The sequence below is a fragment of the Vicugna pacos genome, chromosome 4 (assembly GCF_048564905.1).
Source record: "Vicugna pacos chromosome 4, VicPac4, whole genome shotgun sequence".
In the NCBI taxonomy this organism is placed as follows: Eukaryota; Metazoa; Chordata; class Mammalia; order Artiodactyla; family Camelidae; genus Vicugna; species Vicugna pacos.
This window is the reverse complement of record NC_132990.1, coordinates 28844791-28872341: the sequence shown is the minus strand read 5'-3', so window position 1 is coordinate 28872341 and position 27551 is coordinate 28844791. Positions and strand designations below refer to the sequence as shown.

The window sequence follows — 27551 nt, the reverse complement described above, 5'->3', positions numbered from 1 at the left end:
CCACTAGTAAAGTAGATTTTGCTTTGAATATGTTGTTTTCAAAGGTATTTTACAGAAAATGTATTTATTACTGTATCCTCCTCTTAGTATCCAAAACATACATTAGCAAATGAAGACTTAGTAGATGGTTCTTCAGAGGGAGAAATTTTATTTGGCTTATGGTAACTTAAATCAAATTCCATCAAACTTACTTATACCACAGTTTTTTTCACATAAATCTTACAACCCTCTGAATCAAAGTCACTCACATTGACTGTGAATGTTACTAACTGTACAAGTAAATGTAGTTTGATGTAGAATAATTGATTGCAACACATTTCAAGACACATCTACTTCTCCCCTCTTATGTTATAGTAACGTCTATATATTCACTCATCCATTCAGCGAAAAAAAAAAAGTACGAAACAGAAACAAATATGACTGAGAAAATTTCTGCTTTTAAAAGGTTCTTGTTACTTAGTGAAAACTGTAGTAAACAAGGTATGGCAAATGCTCTAAAAGATTGTACATAGAGCCACAGGCATGAACTAATTACACAAACCTAATTGGAGATGCTAGTGCTAAAGATACAAATTCTCCAAGGTGTCAATATCAATACCTTTTCTAGGGCCCATATGGCTCCTGTTTGCCTACACCTTTTGCTCAGAGGTATCAATGATGGCAACATCCTCTTTTCTTTCCCTGATGCTGGACAATTCTAAGGACTAAGCAACCGAGAGGAAGTTGATAGGACTTCCATGGACAGATTTTATGTGGGTCTTGTGTCCTTTTGGGGAAAATCAGTTTCAGTCTCCCACTAGAAGGCCCACTGCATTCATTTTGTCTGTCGTATTTATGACTGCATACCTGTGCCTAGAATCCAGACTTTAGCACTAGGAAGGTACTACACAAATGTATGTTGAATCAGTAGCTTTTTTTAATTCAGTACTCATCATATCAATGATGTCTACTCATGAACCCACCACCATTATACTTCAGGTGCTTTATATCTCAAAATTTCAACCACAGAATCATGGAAGAAAGGCAATCTCTGCAAACAAGTCCTCTAATGTTAACCATGAAAACCCTATCACACTTTCTAACCTAAAAGGATGGGCAGAATCAGTGAGAATATCTCATAACAAGATCCTTCATCTGCATCATATTCAGAAGAAGTTTCCAAGTTTAATAATTTTGCAAACTGATTCTTGGTTCCTAAAGCTCTGCCAGAGCACTAAGCCATAAATGCCATTTTCTAGGACCTCTTATTCTGACAGCCTTGCTGTCCCCACTCTTCCCAGTCTGTTTCTTTATTACCAAATAGTCTAGTGATCTACTGTACATGCCCACCTCTACCCTGCATTTAGTTTTATTTGGTGAAGATGCCATAACAGATCCCTTAAAAATTTAGCTGTATGGCAAGTTTCACTAGGTGCCTTCATTTTCTGCTAGTTTTCCATCTTTCTGCTGGCTGTCTGATCTGTTCCTGTGGGTCAATCCTCCACCTTGGGATCTGTTAAAGCCTCACACATTTGTATCACCAGAGTTGGATTTCCACCCACTTGAAATCATGGTTTATAAGAAATAATACAGAAAAACTTATTTGTGTGTTCGTCTGTTTTACATGTTTAATTGAGAATATGTTTTGAGGACAAAACAACCCTTTTTTTAACCCCTCAGTGAGTAGTTTCTTGGAAACCAGATGCCATTTATTTCTACAGAATAAATTATAAAGGCAGGTGTTCATAGAAAATAGATACATGGAGAAAAATCACTGAAATTCTTCGTGTTCACAGCTAGTCTCCTGCAGACAGTATTATACAAAGTGTTTCATAAATACTTAAATGAAACACAGACAATTTTTAGTCAGTGTTCATGGTGACTCAGATGGCAGATTATGAAGCATGGAAATTATTTTAAAGAAGACTTTACATTTGCAACATTAACCTACTGTTTTCTTGAGTGATTCCTGAGGTGGTAATCTTGTAGTTTCTGTTTTCAACAAGGGAAATGTCCTGGTAAACAGAACCAGGTCTATTTGTTGTGATTTCCCCTTGTTTATGGTAGATTAAAAAATAATGTAGAAAAATTTCAGACCAATCACTTTGTTGTTATTTAAGTTTAAAGTGGTCAAAATTAGAGTTCAAGATCTGTATATACTGCAGTGATCACTATCACATTCTTGTTACTGTCTATCATTAACCAGTTGACTCCCTTCACCCATTTCACCCCCTGACGCCTCCCTTTTCCTCTGGAAACCAACAGTCTATTTTCTGTATCTAAAAATGTTTTTGTTTTGTTTGTTTGTGTGTTTGTTTTTATAGATTCCACATATGTATGAAACCATCAGATCTTGAGACAGCATTCTGCTTTTTCAGTAGCCTTTCTTTTTTGATGCCTATGTCTGGGAATCAGGTTGTTCTGGATTGTAATAAAAGTTAAAAAAAAAAAAAAGGAAATGTGATCCTGTTTCTCAGTTTTCAAATTTCTATCACTGTTTTTAACAGTGACTTAAGGAAATAGATTTTATGATAACAACATCACAACAATGAAACTTTTACCAAAGGATGGGATACATTTTTATTTGTTATTTGACACATACGTAAGGATCACTGTGGGCTAGGCCCTGCTCTATTATACATATGAATTCACTGAGTACATAACAGCCTTAGGAGGTACATTTTATTACAGAAATCTCCATTTCATAGGAAGGACACTAAAGCACAGCGCTGAACAAGCTACTCCTGATCACACAGCTAGTAAGTAACAGAGGCAGGATTTCAACCCCAGCGGTCTAGCTCCAGAGTCTGTGCCCTTCACCATTTGACTATCCGATTCCTCAATAGTCTAATAAACAGCATCTAACGAAATATTGTACCATATGGCAGATATGGGGATATGTCACAAAGAAACAAAGCTTCAGAAATGTAAACACAGTGAAGTTTGCACAGGCATCTCTTTGTATGGTAACCAGGGCATCCCTCTTATCGAAGAGTAATATGTTGAACAGCACTGTAACTTACAATTGGTTACCTCAACAGAGTTTCTCTACAAAGTCTTTCTCTCTCAATCACTGGGCAAAAATCAGTGATTGAAACTTGCATTCTGATGTCATCATAACCAGGTTCTGGTTCCTATGTCTTTCTCTTACTATCCTTGAGCAAGTTATTTTATCCTTTAAACATTTAATACTCTTCATAATCCAATTAAGTAGTTACTGTTCTTATCTTCACTTACAAATGACAAAACTTTGTCACAGAAAGTTTTAGTAACTTGCCCAAGGTCACAAAGCAATGAGAGCAGAGCCATGCTTCCTATCTGGGCAGTCTGGCCCCAGGGTGCAAGCTCATTAAGTCCGACTGAGAATTAAACAAGGAACACCCTGTCTAACATTCACCATTTTGAAGGATCTGCACCTCTCCTTCTGAGCACTTGCGATACATACATAATGCTTTATTTGGTTGTAAAGAGATTTGATCAGAATTTTTCCTTTAACTATGACCTAGCATGTTGAAAACAGACACTGCTGATTTGACTTACTGAACAACTAAAGAATGTCTGACACACAGTAGGTCATTCAGCAGGATGAATTAAAGGATAAACGAGTAAATTGATAAATAAGTAACACCATGAAGCGTTTGACAATTAGTAAGTGCAATTAATACTCTAAACTTAAGCATAATCTAATACAACATACAGATTTATGTGAGACCTCAAGCAACTTTAGTGATACCAAAAGTTTTGCACCTGTAAACATATACTTGAAAATACTGTTTGCATGCAGCTCTAACACAGCACTGGAACACTATCAGAAACCAATTTTAAAAAAATTCCTTTGAGGCCGATTCCCAGGATAACATGCTAAGAGCTATGTAGAATAAGGAAATGATTTTGATGACAACATTGTTTAATGTCCAAAGAAAAGTCGTTAGTAAACCATAGTCAACATGAAAAATATTTAATTCAAAAATTGTAATATAGAAGTAGTTAAGCAAAATAAAGCACACTTGACCCTGGAATAACCTGGGCCAGAGCTGGAGGCATCGACTTACAGGGATCTTTTACACTAAGTATGTCATGACCCCACGGTTGGCTGAATCCATGGACACAGAACTGCATACAGCAAGTGCCTACTGAAAAGTTATAGGCAACTTTTCGACTGCATGGGATTCAGTGGCCCTATCCCCCACATTGTTCAAAGATCTGGTGTAGACTCACACTAAAATTCATATATTTGGAAAGCACCAAAGCTCATGATGTCTGTACAATTATTTTAACTGAATAGAGATTGTGTGGCTATGTCTCAAATGCAATGTGGGGATAAAACAGTTTTATATTTTGTGTATTTCTGAAAATGTATTCAGTAATTCTATTCTTTTGTTCATAAGCAGTTTCCTGTAACTACAATCAGTCCCACCTGGAGAGATAAGCAGAGGAAAAAAAATTTTTTCTTTCTTCTTTTTCCATAAAATGAGTCAAAAAATGAGATCAGAATTTGGAAAACATCACTCCATTTCATTTCCCGTTCTTTAATCATTACCACTACTCAAATGAAGGTGGCTACATCTAGGTTCCTGGACAATCTTTGGAGAGAAGGCTATCTGATCACAGAGAATGCACACAGACAGTAAAATAGTGTAACTCAGTCGAGTGAAAATAGGTATCTTTTAGCTAGAAGTTATTATTTTAATTTCGCCCAAATGCCAGGGCAAATTCATATTTCCTTCAGCAGTACTGTCATAATTTTTATTCACTTACACATCACAACTCTTCTAAGATTTTAGTTGTTTCATTCTCCTGCACACACTTTTTCAGGATTCTCAAGAACAGAGTGTTCCTTATCGCTCATGATTCCTACCACAGTCTCTGTGACCTTGACCAGTCTGGCCCTTTGGCCCCCTTTCTGACCTCAATGTCTTCTCCAACTTTGCAGTCTAGCCTAATTGGACTTCTCTCAAATTCTAAAATCCACTTTGTTACATCCCCTCCCCAGTGCTTTCATATATGGTGTGAGGAGTAAGCTAACTGCTAAAATAGTCCTTCAGTATCTGTTCTTCTGAACTGCATTCAGGGGAAATTAAACAACTAAATAAAAATTTAAAAAAAAACACAGAAAGGTAAACATTTTTACTCATGAAGATTATATGTAGGCTTCCTCACCACTTACAATGACTTTATCACATAAAATGATTTTAGATTTGCTAATCAGACACTAAGAAAACAACTTCAATCACAATAGGCTTTAATAACAAACAAAATGGAGGCCCTTTATTATAAAGAAAATATGCCATCACCTTTGGTTGTAGATAGGGAAAAAAAAATAAACCTCAATGAATTTCAAGGGAAAAAAAAAGCTTTTGTATGAACATTCTGTTTTAATGAACCTGAAGTTTGCTATGGAATCTAAGAAAAATTCTACAGTGCTTTTTGAAATGTGCTTCAGTCTGGCTACAGACTGGGAGTATGAAGGAAAAATAAGGAAAAGGATAGTCCAATCTAGAAGAAGAACAAAATTGTTCTTAAGGGATAAGGTGTGATCTTAAAGGGTAAGCTAAACATTTATGAGATGAAATAGAAGACATGCTCAGGTCAAACATCACTTTACAAGGGTTTCAGAAAATGTTTCAAAGGTTTTAATTGTTACTAGATCAGAAAGTTCCTTATACAGAAAGAAATCTAACAAAAGATAGGAGGTTTCAACAAAGAGACTAAACTGTCTTTTTCAGAGAAAACAGAATCCAGAGCTATCAGGAAGCAGATCCACAGGTAGAGTCACTAATTAGCACTGGGGAACTGCCTCTTCAAGACTTAGGTCATTCAACATCACGTCTGAAAATATGGCAAGAATTGAAAGGAAAGGAAAACAGCAGGATGATCAGTGTATAAATCTTGAAAATGTACAAGGTGAGTTTCATAAATTGGTACTCACTAAAATGATGTAATTTATAATAGATTGAGGTACAAGAAAGTTGCTTAACCATTAGGGACTCTGACTGAGAAGTGGAATGAGACATGGGATGAGAGAAGGCACGAAAAGATGCAGGAAAGTAAATGAGATTCCAGACGGCAACAATATACTGAGCCCAGGTCTGAGTTGAGTGACATGCTCTACAGGAGTGTCTATCTTGGGCAAGACTATTCAACAGTAGGAGATGATGTTATACAAGATGTGTTCGAAAAGTACATCCATTTGACAAACACAGTACTTATTTTTTTAACTGTCGTAAGACAAAAATCTAGAGAAGTTACTGCCAAAACTAATGTCTGGACCATAGAGCAAAGCGGAAGAAAAAATCAACAGAGCATTCCGAACCTGCAAACCATACCAGTCCTAGATGTGTTATAAAAGGTTTAACAAGTTGAACAGTTCAAAACTCAACTGAGCCTCCTAGAAACCTGTAAAAGAACAGTAATAGGAAACTAAACAACAGCAACATCTCCATTGCTACAGGAGAAAAAAAGGTACGGAAATAAAGTCTGTGATGTCTCTAAAGTAACAGATGTTTTTCAAGGCCTGGAAAAGATGGAGGATCATTCTGGAGAGTAGTTCATGGTGAGATAATGACCTTCACCAGACCAACCTGGGCACATAGGGTTCAGGATTATCAAGTTTCAGATCAAGCTGATTTTCCAGATGAGACACACAGGCAGTTAAATGATGAACCCTCCCAAGAAAGCATGTTTCACAGAGTTGGAGGCAGCAAGTGGCATGGCACAAACAATATTCCTGCTCACAAGAGTGTGAGCCATGTCTTAAGACTGAACCCAGATTCCTTAGAGAATTGGGGCTCCAGAGATCCAGGGCTCAAATAAGAAATGGAAATTAAAAGATTGTGGATGTATCATTTGAGAAACAGTTACCTCAGTTTATACCTGGAGACTGAGTCTGCCATATTCATTAGTTTCTAAACTTATCAAGATGTCCACCATGTTCAAAATAACACCGTTTGGGAAAGGATTATATGTGCAGGTCGGTTTCCTCCAAGACACGGTTAATGTAGCGCCATGGTTAAGATTATGAAAGAAGAGATCTGTAGGACTTCGCAGGTTTTGGAATCCAGAGAGCTGGCTGGCACCATAGCAAGGCTGATAAAAGTAAGATTTTCATGTAATACCTTCTTTCCACCAGTTACCACTAAATATCTGGTTTCCTGCTATAGGAAATGGGTTGCACGTTTTCTAAACTTGGTAAATATGAAGCTTGAGCTGTTTAATCATGCACTGTATTTTTGAAACATTGAGAGCCCAAACTAAAGGAGTCCTTGCATAGTTGTATGAGTGTTCACACCAGCATTGCTCTTAATATAAGGAACAACTTAAAAAGGGGCAATTATCCATTAGAAGTGACAAATAGGTTGTGGTGTATGCTATCAATGAACTACAGTTACATGAATTAACAGAGATGACTCAGAATGTAGATGACTCAGGGTAGCAAAAGAAAGAAGATAGAAGATTATGTCCAGAATGATTCAATCTACCTAAAGTTCAAAAACATACAAAACTAAATGATGAATTATAAAGATATATGCTTAATTAATAAGAACTACAGAGAAAATTAGGATGGTGGTTACCTGAGCAGGGAGGAGTACTTCTGAAGTGCTGAAGGAACTAGACCCAGTTTTAGTGAAGGACAGCTGCTTAAGTCACCTGCACTACTCAGGAATCAGAGGACTTACCACTGATTGGCTGGCTGAGCAAAACACTTTCACTTTAAACTTTAATTTATTTGGACTTCAGGAATGTTAGCTTTTGATTTGCTTGGAATTTTACATACCAATGTATTGCAATTAGGGAACTTTAGTTATTCTCTGGGAATCTGATAATTAAAGAATGATACTGTTTCTTTGATGCCTTCTGTGTCAGAGACACTGTATTATTGTCTGTATACTGATATGGATTTATCATGTCATATTTTAATCTATAATCAAAAACATGGCTGGCAATTATTTGACATGGGGGAAATCAATAGTGTGAGAAAGCCCAACAGATTCAGAAAAACCTAGATGGGGGATGTTGGGTAAAATCTTCCTTGTTTTCATGAGAGTATCCATTAGAGCAACCCACCTGGCCTTCTCCCAGCATCTCTGATTCCAACTCAGCTCCCTGTGAGCTGTAGCTTCTTTCAATGCCTCTTGGTCCTCACACCTTAGTGAGTTTCTCTGATGTCAGGTGATAAGCTTAGAGGGACCAACTTGGCCCTGCCAGGAAGGCCTTCAGTTGTTCACCTGTGCCAATGACTAAGGTGGAAAGTCTGCTTAACTCAGTAATGGAGTATTAAAAGACTATTTACCTATACTTTTAAAACTTTATTTTCCAATCATCTTTATAATAAAACTGGCTATTTGACGTCTATTTCTGTCTCCCAGGCCTTAATTCTGAACTGATTCTCAGCTCTTTAGAGGAAGAACAGGGTATTATTTATTGATCCTCTAAACCCTAACAGCAGTAAATATAATAAAATACTAGGTGGCATCATCAGATATTTATTATTATCAGATCAATCATTGTTTAACAGTCTTAATTCCTTTCAAGATTTCATAACAAGATAATATTCTATATACAATCTACAGAGTGTACACACCCCAGGGTCAGTGGAGGAGTTAAGATTTTTTAAATAACATATCATTTTTGTGTGTTCTAATTTTTTTTTTTTGAGGAAGGCAGGCCTCAGGAAGGGATTCATATTAAGCCTGACAGCTTGTCTGGAAACTCATAGGCAACAGGAACATAGTTATGAGAACAGCTCTCACTTAGGAACTCTTCCTGCCTGAATTCCTCTTCATCCATTAAAAGAAAGAAAGAACAGAGAAGAAAAAGTTGAATTAAGTTACAGAAGGATTCAGCTAAACTCACTTCAAATAATCAGCAATCTTTTCCTACGACCCAAATTAAACAAAGGTGCTCCTAGGTTGATTAACGTGTATGAAACAACTTGCACAGCACTTCATAACAAACAGCTATGGGATTTTGGAAATGAGTATTTTAAGTGATAAATATGAAAACGTGAACTTTCATGTGATTGATGTAAATATATTTTACTTAACATTGCCCCTGCTTTATCGACCATTACTAATACAAATTTTCAAAGTTTTGGTCATTTTGTCAACCCCTTTGTTCATGTCCCCAATGCATATCTTAAGTTCAATCAAATGTGATAATTATTTAGATGTATATTTTTATTCTAACAATCGTATACTCCATGTACCTGTAACTGAAATGTTTATAAACAAAATGTTAATGGCACTCAGAAAAAAAAAAGAAAATTATTTTTGCTTTCCTTCAGTTATAAAGCAAACCAAAACACGGCTGGAAATACACAGATTAAACTTCTAGTCTATAGCACCAACATCAAGGGAAATAGAATCTCCTGGTTTACACATGCATAAACCAGGATGACTCGACTATAAATTCTCTTGTTGAGAAAATACACTCCTAAACTAATTGTCCCTTCTTTTTACCCAGTCCTGTATCAAGACTTCCACTTGTTTCACAGTAGCCAATCGCAGTTTGTGTTATTTAAAGCAAAAGGCAAATACAGTAGATTCCCATTACATTGTAAATAGTTAATGTCCCTTCATTTTCCACAGTTTTTTTTCATACAATTGTATTATTTTCTAAAACATATGTTTTTAAACATTCAAATCTCTATGGGAAATTAGAGGCTGAAATCCTGCCATTTGCAACAGTATGGATGGATGGACAGACTTGGAGGGTGTTATCTACATAAAATAAGTCAGACAGAGAAAGACAAACACTGTATATCACTTACATGTGGAGTCTAAAAAAATACAACAAACCTGTGAATATAAGAAAAAAGAAGTAGATTTGTAGATATAGAGAACACACTGCTGGCTACCAGTGGGGAGAGGGAAGGGGAAGGGGCAATCCAAGGATAGAGGATTAAGATTATTATGTATAAAATAAGCTACAAGGATATGTTGTACAACATAGGGAATACAGCCAATATTTCACACTAACTATAAATTATAAATAGCCTTTAACAATTGTGAATCACTATAGTTTACACTTGTAACATATAACACTGTACATCAATTATATGTCCATAAGAAAACAAAAAACATTTATTAATGTAAGTAACCCCCATCCAGCAAGATATCAGGAATCATGAAATAGTGACATTTCCAACCACTGCCAGAATATCTTGTGGCAAATTATTTTGTTAGCTACTGGGATAATAAGGGTCACTTGTTGGAGGAACCTGGGTATTCTGGATATTCAATGGCCTAATAGAAACTTTCCTATTCACCCCAATTTCTAAACTTAGGTACTCCTCTCCCCTTCCTGAGGCCCATCTGCTTCCTCCAAAGACCTATGGTTCTGCCTTATTCTTTTCTGAATAGGGTACTAAATGGAGGTGCTTAGGGAAGAGGCAGATTAGTGGGCAAACAGCCAGTTTCACCAACACCAATCATTTAAAAACATTAAAGCATAATTGGGAAAAATGATTGGAAATATAATGCCAGTTAATTCTGACCTTCCAATGAAACTCCTTATATAATGATCAAATGTTCACTGTCCCTCTCCTACCACCATACTTGAATATAAAATCACACACACAATAAAACAGAAAAGTCCTCCTCTGTGCTGTTTACCAATTCCCCATTAAGTAAATAGTGAACATTTAAAAATATTTTACAAGGACATTCCATTATTAAGACTTCCTAGGGTTATTACGCAAAGTGATCTCTTTCAAGGTAACTTGGGGTCTTTCTTTTTCCTTTTCTTTTTTTTTTTTTGTTTGTTTGTTTGTTTTAATCCCTGCCCAGGCTTAGACAACTTAAGAACCAGTTCTGACAAATGCAGACTTAGCCCTGGTGCCATCAATAGAAGTCAGATACTGGTCAGTGCTGCTGAGTACTCTGCAACATTAAAGTTACGAAGAAGAGTATGTTGTATATTCTTAGTCCTAGGAGACTGATAAATAGCTTGTTTTCTTTTTGAGTACCAACATTATTTTCTAAACAGTAAATGAAGTCATCAAATGTGAATGTGAATCCCAGCTCCACCACTGACTGGTTTGGTAGCCTTAGGAAAATTAATTCAACATTGTGATCTTAATTATTACTTCATCTATAAAATGGGAATACCACCCGCCTGTAATAAATTCAACCGTGTTCTCCCATAAAAGGATATACTTGAAGTGTTAACCCCCAGTAGCTCAGAATATAACCTTATTTGGAAACAGGGTCTTTTATAGAGATCATCAAGCCACAATGAAGTCATATTGAATTAGGATGGGCCCCTAATCCAATATGACTGGTGTCCTTATGCAAAGAACATCATGTAAAAAGGCAAACACAGAAAGAACACCACGTGAGGATGAAGGCAGAGAGTGGAATAACATCTAAAATCAAGGAGTGGCAACAAAGGCTACATTGAAAAACCCAACAAAACCCAGAAGCTAAGAAAGAGGTATGGAATTAATTCTCCACCACAGCCTTCAGAAGGAACAAGCCCTACTGTCACTTTGATTTCAGGCTTGTAGGCTCCCGAACTGTGAGACAATCACTCTCTTTGTTTAAGCCACTCAGTTTGTGGTACGTGGTTATGGCGGCCCTAGGAAACCCATGCGTGACCCAACAAGGTGATTAAAAGATTTAAATTATTTGTAAAGCACCTGACATAGAATAAGCCCTTAATAAATTATTAATAACAGTGTGGGAACACTTTGCAATATAACCAATTGGCAGATTATGCAACAGCTCTACCTGATTTAGTCTTCATTTCTGTTTTTGGAGATTTAGATACTCAAATATTCTGGTAGGAAGGCAGTAGGCAAGGCAGGAATTATAAAGGAGATAAATCTCTTGCCAGCGTGCACTAATTGTTTGAATCCCCTGTAAATGGTTTGGCAGGAGAGGAGGTTGGAACACTTAGCTAAATTGAAGTTTGGGGATTATCTATGAATTTAAAGTATCCATGCCATTTTGGCCCCTATTAGCACAAGTAATTGAGAGGAAAATCTTGCCAGTTATGCTTTTCCATAAGGCTTAATGTGGACTTCACTATTTAAGTAATTCATTAGCAGCCTTAAATGGTGCCATGAAACAACATTAAAGGACGTAAGGCGTAGTGTGTGACCTTCACTGTGGAGATGAGTAAATCAGGGCCCAAAGAGGTTATAATGAACTCAAGGTTATATAGTTTACAATGGAAAAGCTGACACTAGAATCTTTGTTTCCTAATTTCCTGCTGAAAACTGTGTGTGCCTTTCAGGATTCTATGAGTGTTAGTTTACAAATTCTGTGGAGCTTTTGTAATTGTGCAAACCCCAACTCTGCACACAGAATCTTAAAGCCAGGGTTGGGAGAATTCAGATCCAGAGAGAAAAGTGACATTGTAACATTTTTAATAGAGAGCCTCAAAGATGCATTTGGGGAGGGAGCAGTAGTGTGGACAGAGGACAGTTATATTTACACTTAAATTATAAGCTGTGTAACACTTTTCGAGAACTCTTTCTTACATTGTTTAGAAGATACATTAAGTATGGCCTGGCAGGACCTTTCTAGGACAAGTCATTAAAGTCCTAAATGGTATTTGGAAATGTGGCTATGTAAGATTGAAGTCATTTGCATTATATTATAAAATATGTGGGACACGGTCATCAAGTTCACTAGGATGGCTGAACTTTGGCCCACCACATGATTTTGCAAATACAGAGTGTACTTATAACCCGCTTAACAACTAACCCCACTTAAAGCAAGCTGCCCTCTTTCACTTATGGTATGCTCAGTTTTTAAGTAGATCTTGCAGGAAGAAATATCAGACTTTTTAATAACAAACTTTGTTTCATTGTTTGCTTTGACTTTGGTTATTTTTTTATTTCTGGTCTTTATAGGACATTTCCATGTTGCCTGCCTTGAGGATATCAGTACTATAATTTAGGGGCCCAGTTCAGAATCTATTCCAGAGAGAATCTTTGCATTTTATTTTGTAGCTTTGATAGCCCTGAAACAGAATGTTTTTTCAAAAGATACTCAATAACACGAAGGCAGGGACCCCTCTGGACAACACATCAATTTGTATTATGATGTGAATTATGACTGTGCCCACCAGAGCTAGTATAGTTAAGTATCTGTCCGTCTTTCCATTATATTTTGCGGGTGTCTTACTTTGCACAAAAATGTCCTTCAGGCTGAAGCATATGAGGCCTGCCTAGGAAGTGAGTGTTCCCCCTTCGTTTAGTTTTACCATTCAAAAACACTAGCTTTCTTTCGTGTTTGCTTCTATACATTTTATATTGAAAAGAGGTCTGATTTTCTAAACCAACATGGCTGCCAGAGTGAGGATGGTTTTAATGGGGTGAGCTCATGGTGGTGCCTAAGGTCTCTTTTCTGGGTATGATCCGCATTGTTTTTTTGTGGAGGATGCAGCCTCCACAACTGAGAATTCCCATGTGGCACAAATGCCCTCCAAAAATTAATTAGTCCTCGAAATTTAAAATTATAGAGATCTCCATTTTTTTTATCTTTGATGGGACAGAACTATATTATACTTAGGGTTTTCCTCCATCTTCCCCTTTCCATGTCCCTATCCTTAACTTGAATCCTTGTAAATTCTTATCCTTCCTGTAAAATCCAGTTCTAATTTTCTAATTTCTGAGAAGACTTCCCCATGTCCCTCAAAGAGACTCAAGAATTCTTCCTTTAAGCCACTTTGCATCTAACACCTAGCTCCAATATAGCAATTATCACATGATACTATTTCTGTGTATCTGTTTATCATGCTGCACTGAGACAAAGATTATGTCCTGTTTATTTGCAGAGCGCTAGACATATTAAATAAGCTCAGTAAATACTGGTTATATTACTGAATACATGAATGAATGAGTGAATGAATGGAATAAACTTTCTAAGAAACAGCAACAGTGCAAGGACACTTGAAGCTTGAAAAGTCTTTTTCAAAACATAAGAACTGTCTTTAATATTTCCTTCTTTCAGTTTTCAACCTTCCAGAGGGTACAAATTCTCACACTCCCCATGAAGAATCTCCCAGAAATCTGACTGACTTGTAAATTCTTACAGAAATAAAAATAGGCAACAGGATTTTTTTCAGAAAATTACTGAACAAGGAGCTAAGAGATGAAGTGTTTGTTCTGACTTAGTCACTGAGTCTGTGACCCTCTTCAAGTTACTTAATAGCTCAATGATTCAATCCAGCTGCAAATGGTGATAAATAGCAGTAGTTCTTGTCTGCTTCTCAGAGATGTTTGGGAGAAAGAATGTTAGTATGTCTCATTTTAAAGAAAAAGGCTAAACTACATGTATTATATAAATTAAATATTGTTATACTGCTATTACACACTATTTACTAAATACTAATTTATTGTAAATAAAACAAATCACATTAAACTAATCACAAAATGTAACTGGGAAGAATTGATCCTTCCATTTATCATGAGCTGTATCTTTTCTATAAGGAAACGGAATGAAAAGTAGATTGTTCAAAAGTTTCTGCATTTGGCATGTGGGAATGGTTCATGTGGTTATGATAATGGGTAAACTTTCATGGTCTACTTGAATTACCAAACACATTTTCAAAACCAGGAGCTAAACAGAATTAGATACTTTAAGAAGAAAAAATGTAAGACATTTTTGTTTTGTTTCATTTTTTAAATTGCAGGTTTGGAAACAGATTAAATATTGAGGGCTGTAAACCTTCCAGTGTTTCTCAAAGTATAATCCATGAATCATGTGCTCAGTATAATCTGGAATACTGTATAGCCTGCAGTTCCAAGACCTCATTCTAGATGAAAAGACTAATCAAATGTAGGGTGGGATCAAAGAAGCTGCATGTTAAACAAGATCTCCAGATAATACCTATGAAGACACTCAGGTGTGAGAACCATTACAAGAGCTTAACAACTCTTTGGTCCAGGAGGCAAATGAACAAAGTACCAACTACAGCAGAACAGCCACAGGAAACAGAACTTCCCTGTGTGGCAAAAAGTGGTAACATACTCAGTGATTTCAAAGGGGAAAGAGACTTTATCTTTTGTAGAATTTATAAATGAATTAGAAATGAATGGTATAACCCTGTTTTAGTGGGAAAAAGATTTTGGCAATTTGGGTAGACTGAACTAAAAATAAAAAGGAAGAAAGAACTGACAGCTCCAGTTTGCTGTATGTTATCAGGGTTTAGGGGTAACTTCTACTGATGGGGAAAAAGAGAGCTTCACAAACTCTTCCTTGTTCTTTGGGGTCCTGAAAACAAGCCAACCAGCTTCAGATTCACAAATATTTTTCATATATTTTTAAGCGTTTGCCTTTTTAGCAACTATCCAGACAAACCAGGTAACAATATTAAAGGAAATTATGGTTGTGATGTGTCTCTATTATTAAATGGGTATAGCTTTATTATTTTGTATCTGTTTGTAAGATTACGTTCTTAGTCAAGTAGAAAATTTTAATAATTACAGGAGAGAATACAAAGGCAAAGGAAAAACACCTGAAGCGATACAGAATGGCAATTATGGCTCTCATTTTGGTGAAAATTCTTCTAGAGCAATATACGGACTGTAGAATATGACTCCATTATATAAAATTATACCTATAATTAAATTTACATATATAAATATATGTCTATACATAATTTTATATTATATTTTTACAAGCCATTGACAGTTTAAAACATCTCATAATCATGAAGACTTAAGGCATGAACTGGAAAATAATAAGACCTAGCTTAGAGCTGCCGTTAGGTGTTTCATCTTGTTCATTCACTTATTTTAAAGAAGTATTCTTTCTTAAAAAATCCTTTATATTCCTCTTATTTTCAGATCAGAGATTCCTGGGAAATACCTTCTTTCCCTAAATAACTCTCTGCCCTAATTTCTACCTCTAAATCATTATACGTAAAGAGAGAGAACATGGGTGCTAACTGTCAGTTTTCTGGAGCACCGGTTTTTCAGATACATTAGCATCTAAGTAATCCAAGGTCTATAGCTTCTCTATGTCTTTTCCTGCTCTGTTGACTTGTATCAGCATTTTCTAGAGGATTTTTTTGAACACGTGTTCCCTTGGATGCTGAAATAGATCAAAAAATTTAAACATTTTTAAATGTATTTATTACGTAAGATGTTCTAAGTGCACTGTATTGGTTATTTTACTGAATTCTTAGAATCACCATATAAGGTGAAAGCCATCATTGTCTTCATGGGTGTATGGAGGAAAGCTGATTCACAAGGAGGGCGAGCAGAATGTCCTTACAATCTGTCACAGTGGAGCAGGTGGGAGATGGAGAAATGGGGAGCAACTACTTAGTGGGTATTGATTTCCATTTGGGGAAACATTTTGAGGAAAATGTTTAGAACTAGACAGAGGTTGTGAATATACTGCTAATGTACCAAAATGCCACTGAATTGTTCATGTTAAATGGTTAATTTTATATTATGTGATTTTTACCTCAATTTAAAAAAAAAAAAACTAGTAGAGCAAGGAATCACAGTGTGGCTCCAGAGATTGCAGTCAAGCATTACAGGATACTCCTCCTATGTGGCCATATTGGCTCCAAGTTTTTCTAGAGTAAAAATATTCACTTTTTACAGCAAAAATTTTCAATATTTTCATCATGCTGGTAACAATGTTAAATCTGCCATATGGTGGTATGGTGTATAGAGAAGGGTGTGGTAAATAGTGTTTCTAAAATCACTTTTTCCATGGAACTCATTTTATCTGGGGCATTTCTACAAGAATGTGTTTCATAAAACACCTTTATAGAATCACTGTTTTCTTCACAATTCTGGAAAGAATGTTTATTACAGAATTATTTTCACTTGGATAGTCTACTTAGTATATCAGCAAACTTCACAGGAATTCAGGCAATATAATAAAGACAGGACAGTTTACTGGAACTCCCTTTATGATCATTTCCTTAGCACTTATTCATAATAGAGTGAGAGTGCAAAGAAAACTAAGCAATTACATCTTTCATATTCTATTTGAAAAAATTTACTATTTACTTTTTAGTTAAGTTTCATGCAAATAGTAGCTCTGCTATGTGTACATGAAACTACTTAATTTTTATGATAAAATATGTAGGAAATACAGACTCAGTGAACCTTCGATTTTTAGCACTGCAGCTTCTAGGCTAAAATAAGTCTTTCATAAGCAACTGAAAACACTAGCTTTCTAGATTTAAAAAATGGCTTATTTTTAGTATAAATTCTGTGGGGTTTTCTTGGTTCAGTTATTTTTCTCAGTAAGGCAGACAATTTCAGAAAAAGTTAGAACAGTTGGAAATTGAAAGCAATGATTTATCATAAAATAATTATTTACTCTTTAATCAAAACCAGCTTATATATAATAATCCAATTCCCTTTTTCTATATTAACCATTATAGTTGGATAGAAAGAATGTGGGATTTAGAATCTGACAAAACTGAGTTTGCCTCTCTAATGTTATGACTAATTTCCCCAACTAAACAGTGATATTTCTACCTTGTAGAATTTTTTATAAAAAAGTACATAGGACCCCCAGTATCTCCATTAAATAAATAAACTTAATTACCTGCCCCCCAACAACAACAAAAAACGTATTTTTAAAGAAGTACATAGGATACAGATGTTAACCTATCCCACACTTGACTGTTCCAGTCATCGTAATCTTAAATTCTGACCTCTATATTCTCTGCAAAGCCATAATCATTATTTTGGCTTCACTCCCTCCTTACACAATCTGTCGTACATGTGAAGCCATTTCCTGGATGCTCTTGATAGCACTCTATAATCACTGATCTCTTTAAATTATATTAACAACTTGGTAATGCTTACATTTGGATAGTTCCCATTGCCATTTCCTCTGGTGAACCCCTATCCTTGCTGGGGAAAAGTCCCCAAATAATCCTGATTGGGTGCACTGCAAACACTGCCTAATATTCTTAGACTGAACTACACAGCTCTCATAGCTCAAAAATAAAAGTGGCCTATGTATGTTACATATAGATACACACACACATATATACATACATATATACATATTATACATATACAGAAATACATTACATTTATCAATACAGATATTAATATTTATACCTATGTATCACACTTTCTCAGAATTTTTCCTGCCAAAAGAGGACAATGCCATTTCTTTCATTATAAGAAAACAGACATTATATTCAGTGTAGGCTGTCGTACATCTACAGAACTAACTTCTGCATATTTGTATTAACATTTAATTTTAGTTTAAGGCAATTCTTATCTTATTGGGAGCAATAGGAAACCATGGGTTTCCTCATATGTGAAGTCTGTGGTGTGTCCACCTATGGTAAGGGTTTATGAGAAGTGAAAAGAGGTACAAAGAGACCCAATCTCAGCCAGGTCTGGCACACTATGCAACCCCACAGGAGGAGCTCTTAAGATGTGTCGTAGAGAACCACCAAAAGCATAATGGAGAGCATGTGGGCTCCAGGTTTGTAGAAAGCCCTGAAAGCCAAAAATAGAGGAGCGATGACAACCAAAAGAGAGTGGAGAGCCACTCACCAAGGACAGTGACACGTGGAACTAGTGTATTGCTCCTCCCTCCTTCGCCCCAACCCAAACAAGTAACAGGAAGGAGTAAGGGATGTGAGAAAGCAGGGCACTCGGCACCGTCTCCCTTTTCCTTCATTTCCACTCACCCACTACCTCCACCCACCTCTCCCAGAACGTACAGAACCAACAGAACATCAAGACTAGCCTGTGTCCAGACAAGGGGAAGATCTCTGAATCAGACATGAGGATGAAACTTTAAGATAATCAAAATAATTTCTTAAAAATAAAAATAAGGCATTTTAACAGTGAAAAGGGACCGAAAAGCTATGGAATTTCTAATTGGGATTAACGAGGCAAGCACAATACCAGTAGGAAAGTGGACCTGCCAGAGTATGACAGGTAGTATTCAATAAAAAATATAGATAGACAGTTATCATTTATACTTTCAGTATTACAGACGACTCTGCCAAATCTGTTAATCTCCATAGTAACATACTTCTTAAAAACAATACTTTTCTCAATTTTTTTATGTGACCAAGCAGTCCTGTTGCTTCTTCTGTTTAGTCATTCTATTCCTACCCGGTTCCACTGAGACCCACTTAGTAAGACACATATAGTCCTTGCTGGTACTTAGCCAATCTGTACTGCTATTGGCTATACTTACACTAAAATATTAAAGCACTTATATATAGTTGGTAAACAGGCACTGATTCAAACCCCCTTTCTCCCACTGCCCTTGCAGACTTGGCCTCCTCTCCAAGTATCCCCAAACCCAGCAACTAAAGGGTTAATGCTAGTACAATGGGGGAGCCTCTTGGTCCCTGTTCCAGTAAGTGGACTTCCATGTGGCTTGCCACCAGTACCATATTTTAAATTTTGAGTGTAAACCTGGTCTATAGTACAGAGATCAAAATGTGAAGTAGATATTGTCAAACTGTCGATCTCTTTCAAATGATGAATTGTTAACTCACTACTGGATAACTCTATAGACAAACATACTCTAGCCTTTCTAGATTTTCAGGTATTTCTTCTCCCATCTGATGTTGTGTATTTACTCATGTTAAATTCCGTATATTGACTGCTGTTACTGAACTGCCAGGGTTGTATCACCAGACCTCCCAGATAATGGATTAGCCTCTGAACGGAGCTTTCTTACACTGTCTCAAGAAAGTGCTCCTTACAAAATATCTACCTTATTTCTGTAATCTGAGTTCCAGATTGTAGCCCTACCAAGCCTCTCCTGTCTCCTTGTGTTTTTGCCTGACACCAAAACTTAAATTTAGTTTTTCCACTGAAGAAAACTCATAGATCTTCTTGAAATCAAACACTGGTAGTATTGAAGGTCTATGGTAAGTAAGAACACCTTAGTGTTTAATGAAAAATTCCAAGTCCAGGGAATGGAAGAGTGTATATTAACATACAGTAAAAAGCTTGAGGGTAAGGGACCATTCAGTGTTTCAGGGAAGCACAAGGGGTGGAAAGTACAGTTCTCCAAAATCTGCTCCAGTATCTTCTCGATTATCACATCCTTATAATCTTTATTTCCTTCCTTGGTATTTCCCCAGGGCTTCAGACTTATATGTACAAATGTTTTCTATTTCCCCATCTGGACTCCTAAATAATACCTCTTCATCTTCTTCACCATCTCCACTCAGCCATCATACGTATTATTCAGTACACTATTTGTAACAACTCTGAAACCACAGTTTGAAACCAACAATCCAAATATAAAACAAGAAAACCACATGAACAGGTATTTCATTGAAAGGATATACAGATGCCACATAAACACATGAAAAGATGTTCAAACTCATTAACCATTAGAGAAATGAAAAGTAATACTACAGCAAGATATCACTACACACCTATCAGAATGGCTTAAAAAAAAAGACACCACCAAATGTTGGCAAGGAATCAGAGAGGAAAGACAAGTGTCATTCTGAGACCTCTTCTCTTGGCTTATAGACAGTCATCATCTTGTTTTGTGCTGATAGGACTTCTCTGCATGCACACAAAGAGTGAGGGAAGGGTGTGGGGTCACTTCTTGTAAGACCATCTATACGATGAGGTCAAGAATCCACCTTATGTCCTCATGGAACTTTAACTGTCACCTAAAATTTCTCTTTGTATAAAGTCACATTAGGGGTGAAATCTTCAACATAAATATTTGGGGAGGACACAATTCAGTATGCAACAATTAGTTTCCTCTGCCATACAACAAATTATCACAAATTTAGTGGCTTAAAACATACATTTATTATATCACAGTCCTGTGCATAGGTCCAGGTATGACTTGGCTTGGTCCTATGCAAGGGTGCAATCAAGACGTGAGGTGAGGCTGGGTTCTTACCTGGAAGCTCTACTGTCAATATATCCACTTCCAACTCACATGGGAAAAAGTCACATATGTTGTCCTTTACTCTTATACTCAGGATACTTCCGATATGAGATGCATGGATTGTTTCACACTAAGCTTTTCTCAGGTGCCAACTAGGAGTCCTACAATTCAATCCATTTCTGATGCTAACTGGAGTTAGCAAAGACCCCCACAGTTTAATGGCTCAGTGCCATAAGATCAACCCCCACCACAGACACCCCTCAGATGCCAATCTCAAGTTCTACTTGTTACCCATGCTTCTAACCAACTATCTATAAATCAGAGGTTCCTCTGACTCTCTTCCTCGAGTTTGATTAATTTCCTAGAGTGGCTCACAGAACTCAGGAAAACAGTTTACTTATCAGATTATTGGTTTATTACAAGCCTATTAAAAGAGTATGAAAGAACAGCAAGATAAAGAGCTATATACTGGGGTCTGGAAGGTTTCGACATGCAGGATTTTCTGTCCCAAAGGAGTTGGGTGTGTCACTGTCCCAGTGGGTGGATGTATTCACTAGTCCGTAACCTCTCCAAACCCCTTATTTGGGGGATTTTTTGGGAAGCTTCATTAGGTAGGCATAATCAGTCATAGCTCAATCTCCAGCACTTCTCCCCTTCCTAAAGAATGGGAAGTGGGGATAGAAGTTCTAAGCTTCTAACCATGGCTCACTCTTTTTTGGTGATCACCTCCCATCGTGAAGCTATCCAGGAAATCACCAAGTAAGTATCACTTCACTAGAACAAAAAACATTCCTATCTCCCAGGAAATTCCGAAGGATTGTAGGAGCTCTACCTCAGGACCTCAGTCAAAGATCAAATACTAAAACAAAAGATGTTCCTAATGTTCTTAAGAAATGATAGGGATTCTAGGAGTTCAGAGCCAGGAACTGGGGGTAGCGATCTATTATTATTATTGTTGTTGTTGTTGTTGTTGCTGTTGTTGTTGTTATTATTTCACACATATATACACAGGCTGTTGGCAGAATTAATTTTCTTCTGAGTACAGGATTGGCATCTTTGACTGCTTAAGCCTTCCAACCAGAGGCCACTAAGTTCAAGAGGTTTTCACAGTTTCTTGACATGATGCCCTCTCCATAGACCCTCTCCCATCATGGTAGCTTATTACTTCAAGGCCATAAGGAGAGCAAGAACCAGTCTTCTAAAGAAATTTAGTCTAATATAACATAATGTACACATGAGGCTGCCATTCCATCACTGTTGCCATGTAACATAATCACAGCAGTGGTACCCTGTCACCCGCTCCATGCTCCACTGGTTAGAAGAAAGTCAAAGTTTCTGCCCATAGTCAACGGGAAATGATTTTATGAAGGTATGAATGTCCAGAGGCAGGATTCACAGGACCCACAAGAGAATGTGTTCACCACATTTATCACATAAAATGAAAACACATATCAAAGGTTCAGGAAAAAGTAAAAGTCACACGTATACTCACTATGTAGAAATAATCACCATTAATGATGCTGGATGTGTTTTTTTCCAGTCTTTTTCTATGTGCTCTCCTTGAACCCTATCTCCAACCAAAAAGTGCATCTTCTTTATACAAGAGGCAGGGTACTACAAATACTATCTCAGACTTTAGCCTGATTTTCAAAAATACAACCTCCTTGAATAATCTTGAAAATAATGAATTTTACAAGCTGTAAAACATCTTAAATATTATAATTTGACAGTTTCCCTATTAATAGATGATTTTGTTCCTATTATCATGTTCTAAATAACACTATGAAAAACATCTTCCTCTAATAAAAATAACCTTTAATGCATCTTAAATTTATACCTTCAACAACAGAGTGGGAAGATTTCACTTCTCAATTTCAAATCTATTCCTTTATTACTAATTACTGCTATCCCTATGTTAGTTCAGACAACAGATTCCTAACTGATTCCCTGCCTTACTTCTTGACATCTTTCCATCCTCAAGACTCTATGTTCAAGTGATATCCAACCAGATCATCATCACTTTCCAGATACCTGAGTGTCAAACCTTCCAGGGAGTCAGACCGATTAAAATGACTTCTCTATAAGGCCTCTATAATCAGCACCCCTCCCCTGAATTACCACACCATTTAAAATTGCATTTATCCAAGTCTCCTTCCTTTTAAGATTATAATTCCCCTTAAGACAGAGAATGCATTTCTTTCTTCTTTGCACTCTTAGCACCTAAAACAGTATATGACACATAGTACTTCCTCCATAAGGAAATTAAAATGAACTATTAAACTAAATTGAGATATTTTGGGTTATGCTATGAAGATACATTTTTTCTAAGCTGTCTACCATTTTAAAATGTGGTTTTTCAGTCTTGCGCACACTAACAAGGCCTAAAATTAAATCAAAGACATGCAACACATTCTTGTACAACATGAAGACCTTTTGTATCAACCGCAATCTTTTAAAAAAGCGCTAAATATAAAAAAAATTATCAAGGAGTTCACAACAACAATTGGTTCACCAAAAAAGTGCCCAAAGACAAATAGTGCACATGTTTACATAACCTGAAACTTACAAATGTGTACTAGAGTCATTTCTATTCATAGGATTATTGAGATGATCATCTATAAGTTTAACACGAAACTGAACTCATCACAGAAATGGGAGGGAGTAAAATAACATTTACTAAGTATCTATTATCTGGCATGTATAAGAGGTGCTTTATGACAGTTGTGTCATTTTGATACCCACACAACCACTGTGATAATCATTAATGAAGTCATTTTGTATCTGAGATACCCTGCCCAGGATTCCACAGATAGTAAAGTGACAGAATGATACTTCAAACTTACTAAGGTCCAGTTTCAAAGCCATGATCCTTCCACTTCCTCGCACTATGAGAACACCTAAGATATGCCCTAGTTCTCATTTTATTACCAGAAATGTTGTTCCCTGTAATATCAGGGGGGAAGAGTAATAATGACTAACAGCAGGCTCAAGGTTAAGGCTGTACATCTATGCGAAACTGAGATTATTTGCATTGTGCTATGTTTGATTTAGTTCCCTGCCAAATGTCATGCCAAAGCCTTGACACAACAGAGATTTGTGCCTGGAGCCATTCATTCCCTGTCTTGCTGAGTACATCAGCTGGCATATTTTCCTTGGATATTCTAAAGACACGCCAGTCTCTGAATAGCGACTGAAAATGACTAAGAGGAAAAAATATATGAAAAAGTGAAGGAAAAAACACTGTGTTTCAATCTTAAAATCTCAGAAAATCATCCACATGTGGATAAAAAGCTTATTTTTTCATGTAAGGATAACAAGTAGAACACATGCAGTATGTTTTGAGCCAAATTAAAAAATAAAGATGTGCATTTACCACAACACTATGTTTGTATAAAATAGAAGAGACAACAATTATCATTCATAATAGTGTATATGGCCACATTTTTTTCTTAATAACCATGAACCAACTTCCAAGTTTCCTCTCAATGTAAAGTTACTGTATAGAACAGAAACATAAAAAGAACTGCCTCACCAATTTCTAAGTGGGGTTGGAAGGACCCCAAATAGAGTAAATGATCTAGAGAAGCTTCAGAGAAATTATAATCAGACATTTGTGAATCTATTTGATATTTAAATACCTCCACAGAAATGGCATCAAATCTTCTCTCAATTCCTTATCCTAGGGCTCACTTAAATTCCTTATGTGCTAATTTTCCTCTCATACTACTTTCTCCACAGTGAAGGGCTAGTTTTATTCACTTCTGTATGTGAGATTCACCTCTGTCCACTACAGTCCCTGAGAATCGTTGTTCCTCTGGTCTTAATTCAGAGTTCTATCTATGTACTTTTTTATTCATTGTAGACATTTTCTTTTCAGTTCCCTTTCAGTATTCAAGGTTATTACAAGTCGTGATCTTTATAATGTTCTTTTTTTTTTTTAACAACAGCATTCCATTTTGAAATCAGGCATCTTCTATCAGCCTTGTCCTGCCCTCCTTATCTTCCATGTAGCAAACTGATATACTTCTGAGTTGTGTGTGCACTTTCCTATTTCCTTCCTCTTTTCAACTTGATTCGTAATTTTAAACTAATTTCACCATTTGGTTCCCCAAAACCTAGATACTCTTAGGTAGTTCTTGACTAATAAGATGTAAGTCAGTTAAATTATTTCAATAATTGAATCAACATCATTAAAAACTATGTTAAACACTTTCCATCAAGCTTAGAATAGTTCCATTGTTTTTACGTGTAAGACCATACAGCAGTCTTTTGAGTATAAGTTGTGTGGATTAAAACATTCTATGCCCAGGCAATGGTACACATTTAATAGTAAGATACTAGAGTAAAGTATCTTCTCAATAGTATCATATTTTCTTCAAATGGAAGAGTATTTATTATGCACAAACATGTACTATAATTCCATATACTTAAGTCTGTGACAATAATGTAACTTTTGTCATGTTTATATGCTTTACTCATGAAGAAAATAGGAAATATATTTTAAATGTGCATACCTCTGTCCAAGGCACATCCTGCTGTGGTCTCAGGACAGGAACCTATTGTAAAAAAATATATATATATTCTTGTTAATATACTTAGTATTATAAACAGATCGAGAAATAACCAATACATAAAACAAGAACATGGTTTAAACTTCAACCATTGCTCAAAATTAGTATCTGCCCATTAACTTCAAAAAGATGGTCTATCTTTTGTCTTTTTTTAAATGAAGTTCATTAAGAAAGATCAGATGTAAATATTCTGATCTATACTTCTCAATTTGAATTCCCCAAAGAGCTCTATGCCTTTGTATCTTAGAATAAATTTTTCCCAGAGAGAAGTAAAAGCAAATTTAGTTCCTGATACACACGTCAACTTTAGGCAAAAATTCAGACATCACTTTTCAAAAATGCTACGTGAATTATGTTCAAAATATGCAGATGAAGAAACAGGTTAAATAGTTCCTATGATAATAAAAGCCTTAGAATATGTGTTGATCAAAAAGAGGCAGCACAAAATAAATTAAAATTAATAGAAAACCATTTTCACATTTAGGTTTCAAACTTTCAGGCCTTGAAACTAAAATGTGTTCAGTCAGTAAATTTAAATATGTTCAGATGAACTTGAGCGCTTTAAAAAAAAGAGGAAACAGAATCACAAATCACTGCACTAAAGTCCAGTATTTCCATCATTTTTTGTTTTAAGTTGGGCACCAGTTTATTTTGTCCCCGGTAGCCCAGCTGGCCCGAGAAGGACAGGGGTGAGGGGAAGCCGGCCAAAAAAAAACCCCACAGGGAGAGTAGGTCTCATCCTCTGTCGCTGCTACCTGAGTGTCCTGGGGCAGGGGCAGGGGCAGGGCCCTGGAAGCCCCTGGGCTTCTACCCCTGAAGCAGTCCAGGTGCTGTTCTGGAAGGGCTGGTTTCCGCTGCCCCAGGGTCCTAGGAAGTGGGGCAGGCCCGTGTTTCCTATACGTCATACGGAGGCCCTGGTTGGGGCTGGGCTGAAGGGTCCCGGGGCTCCAGGGCCCCTGCACCATCAGGGTGCTCCACCTTCTTGAATTAAGACCAGTATCTCACAGTGCTGGGTCTCTGGCACAGGTCCACGGCCACAGCCTTGACCCGCAGAAAGAGAGTACCCTTGACACGGTTGGACGGTACCCTACAGAAGTTCACAAATTGCCCATGGCTGCAGGAGACGTATAGGAGCCGCTTGAGGTTCCCGGCTCTACGGACGGCCAGGATCACCTTAAAATGCAGTCCAGTGCAGGGCAATGGGAAGCCAGTCTGTTCACCAGAACCGGCACCAGGTCCTCCGCCCTCCAGCAGTAGAACTCGATGTTGTTCAGCTTATTGTCCAGGGTGTTCACCTGGGTGGCCTCCACAGGCTCCTGGCACAGCTCGACTCCCACAACTCCCTTCCCCTCCAGGGCCAGGGTCAGGCCGATGGTGCTGGTGCCACAGCACACATCCAGCACCGTGGTCCCCCAGTTCAGCTGGGCCCAGTTCTGGCTGACCGTGTAGAGCAAGCACCTCAGGCAGGGGGGGTGTTCACCTGGAAGAAGGCCTGAGGGGATATCTGGAAAGTTAACCCCAGAAGGTCCTCGTGGATACACCGGTCCCCAGCCACGTGCTCCAGAGGCAGGCCCTCCTCGCTAGGAGCCTTTCGCTGTCCCTTTTCCACAAAATAGAGGCAGGTCACCTCGCTAGCCATGCCCAGCCCCACCATGAAAGGCTGGGCCAGAGAGGCCTTCAGCGCCGCCAGCTCCTCAGGGCTCAGTTTCTGAGGGTGGAAGTAGACAATGGCCATGGCTTAAAACCGCAGCTTACAGTGGCCCGAGTACGCCTCCGGGTCCTAGGCCGAGTGTGGAGCAGAGCGGACGAACTTCTGGAAGAACGTCACCCCCTGCTTGGTGGTCCCAGGGATGTGGAGAGTGCCATACGGGGCTGCCACAGCACACGCCCCGCCCTTGTACTTGCTGAGCCGGCAGCTGACTGAATTGTCTTCCCTGTCCACTCCGGTGCCGACCGGGTACTCACACTTGTGGCGGTACTTGGTCGGCTGGGCCTGGGCAGGCAGACGCTGAGAAGAAGACCCTTCCACAGGCCGACACGAAGCACTTGCAGCGCCTCGTCACTCTCCGCGGCGCTGCAGAATATCACGCAGACGCAGAAGAACACCACGCAGGCGCAGAGGAATACCACGCAGGCGCAGAGGAATACCACGCAGGCGCAGAGGAATACCACG

General features: G+C 37.5%; 1 protein-coding gene and 1 pseudogene across 32 annotated transcripts in view; both read right to left on the bottom strand.

Moving 5' to 3' along the window:
- Positions 1–27551, bottom strand: part of PTPRD (protein tyrosine phosphatase receptor type D) — a 1865527-nt gene that overhangs the window by 1182459 nt on the left and 655517 nt on the right. For all 32 annotated transcript variants that reach the window (XM_072959433.1, XM_072959445.1, XM_072959436.1 and 29 more), the window contains one exon: positions 25322–25363. The gene's annotated coding sequence lies outside the window, so the exon portion shown is untranslated. The remainder of the gene's footprint in view (positions 1–25321; positions 25364–27551) is intronic.
- On the bottom strand, positions 26273–27433 carry LOC102530807 (tRNA (uracil-5-)-methyltransferase homolog A-like; annotated as a pseudogene).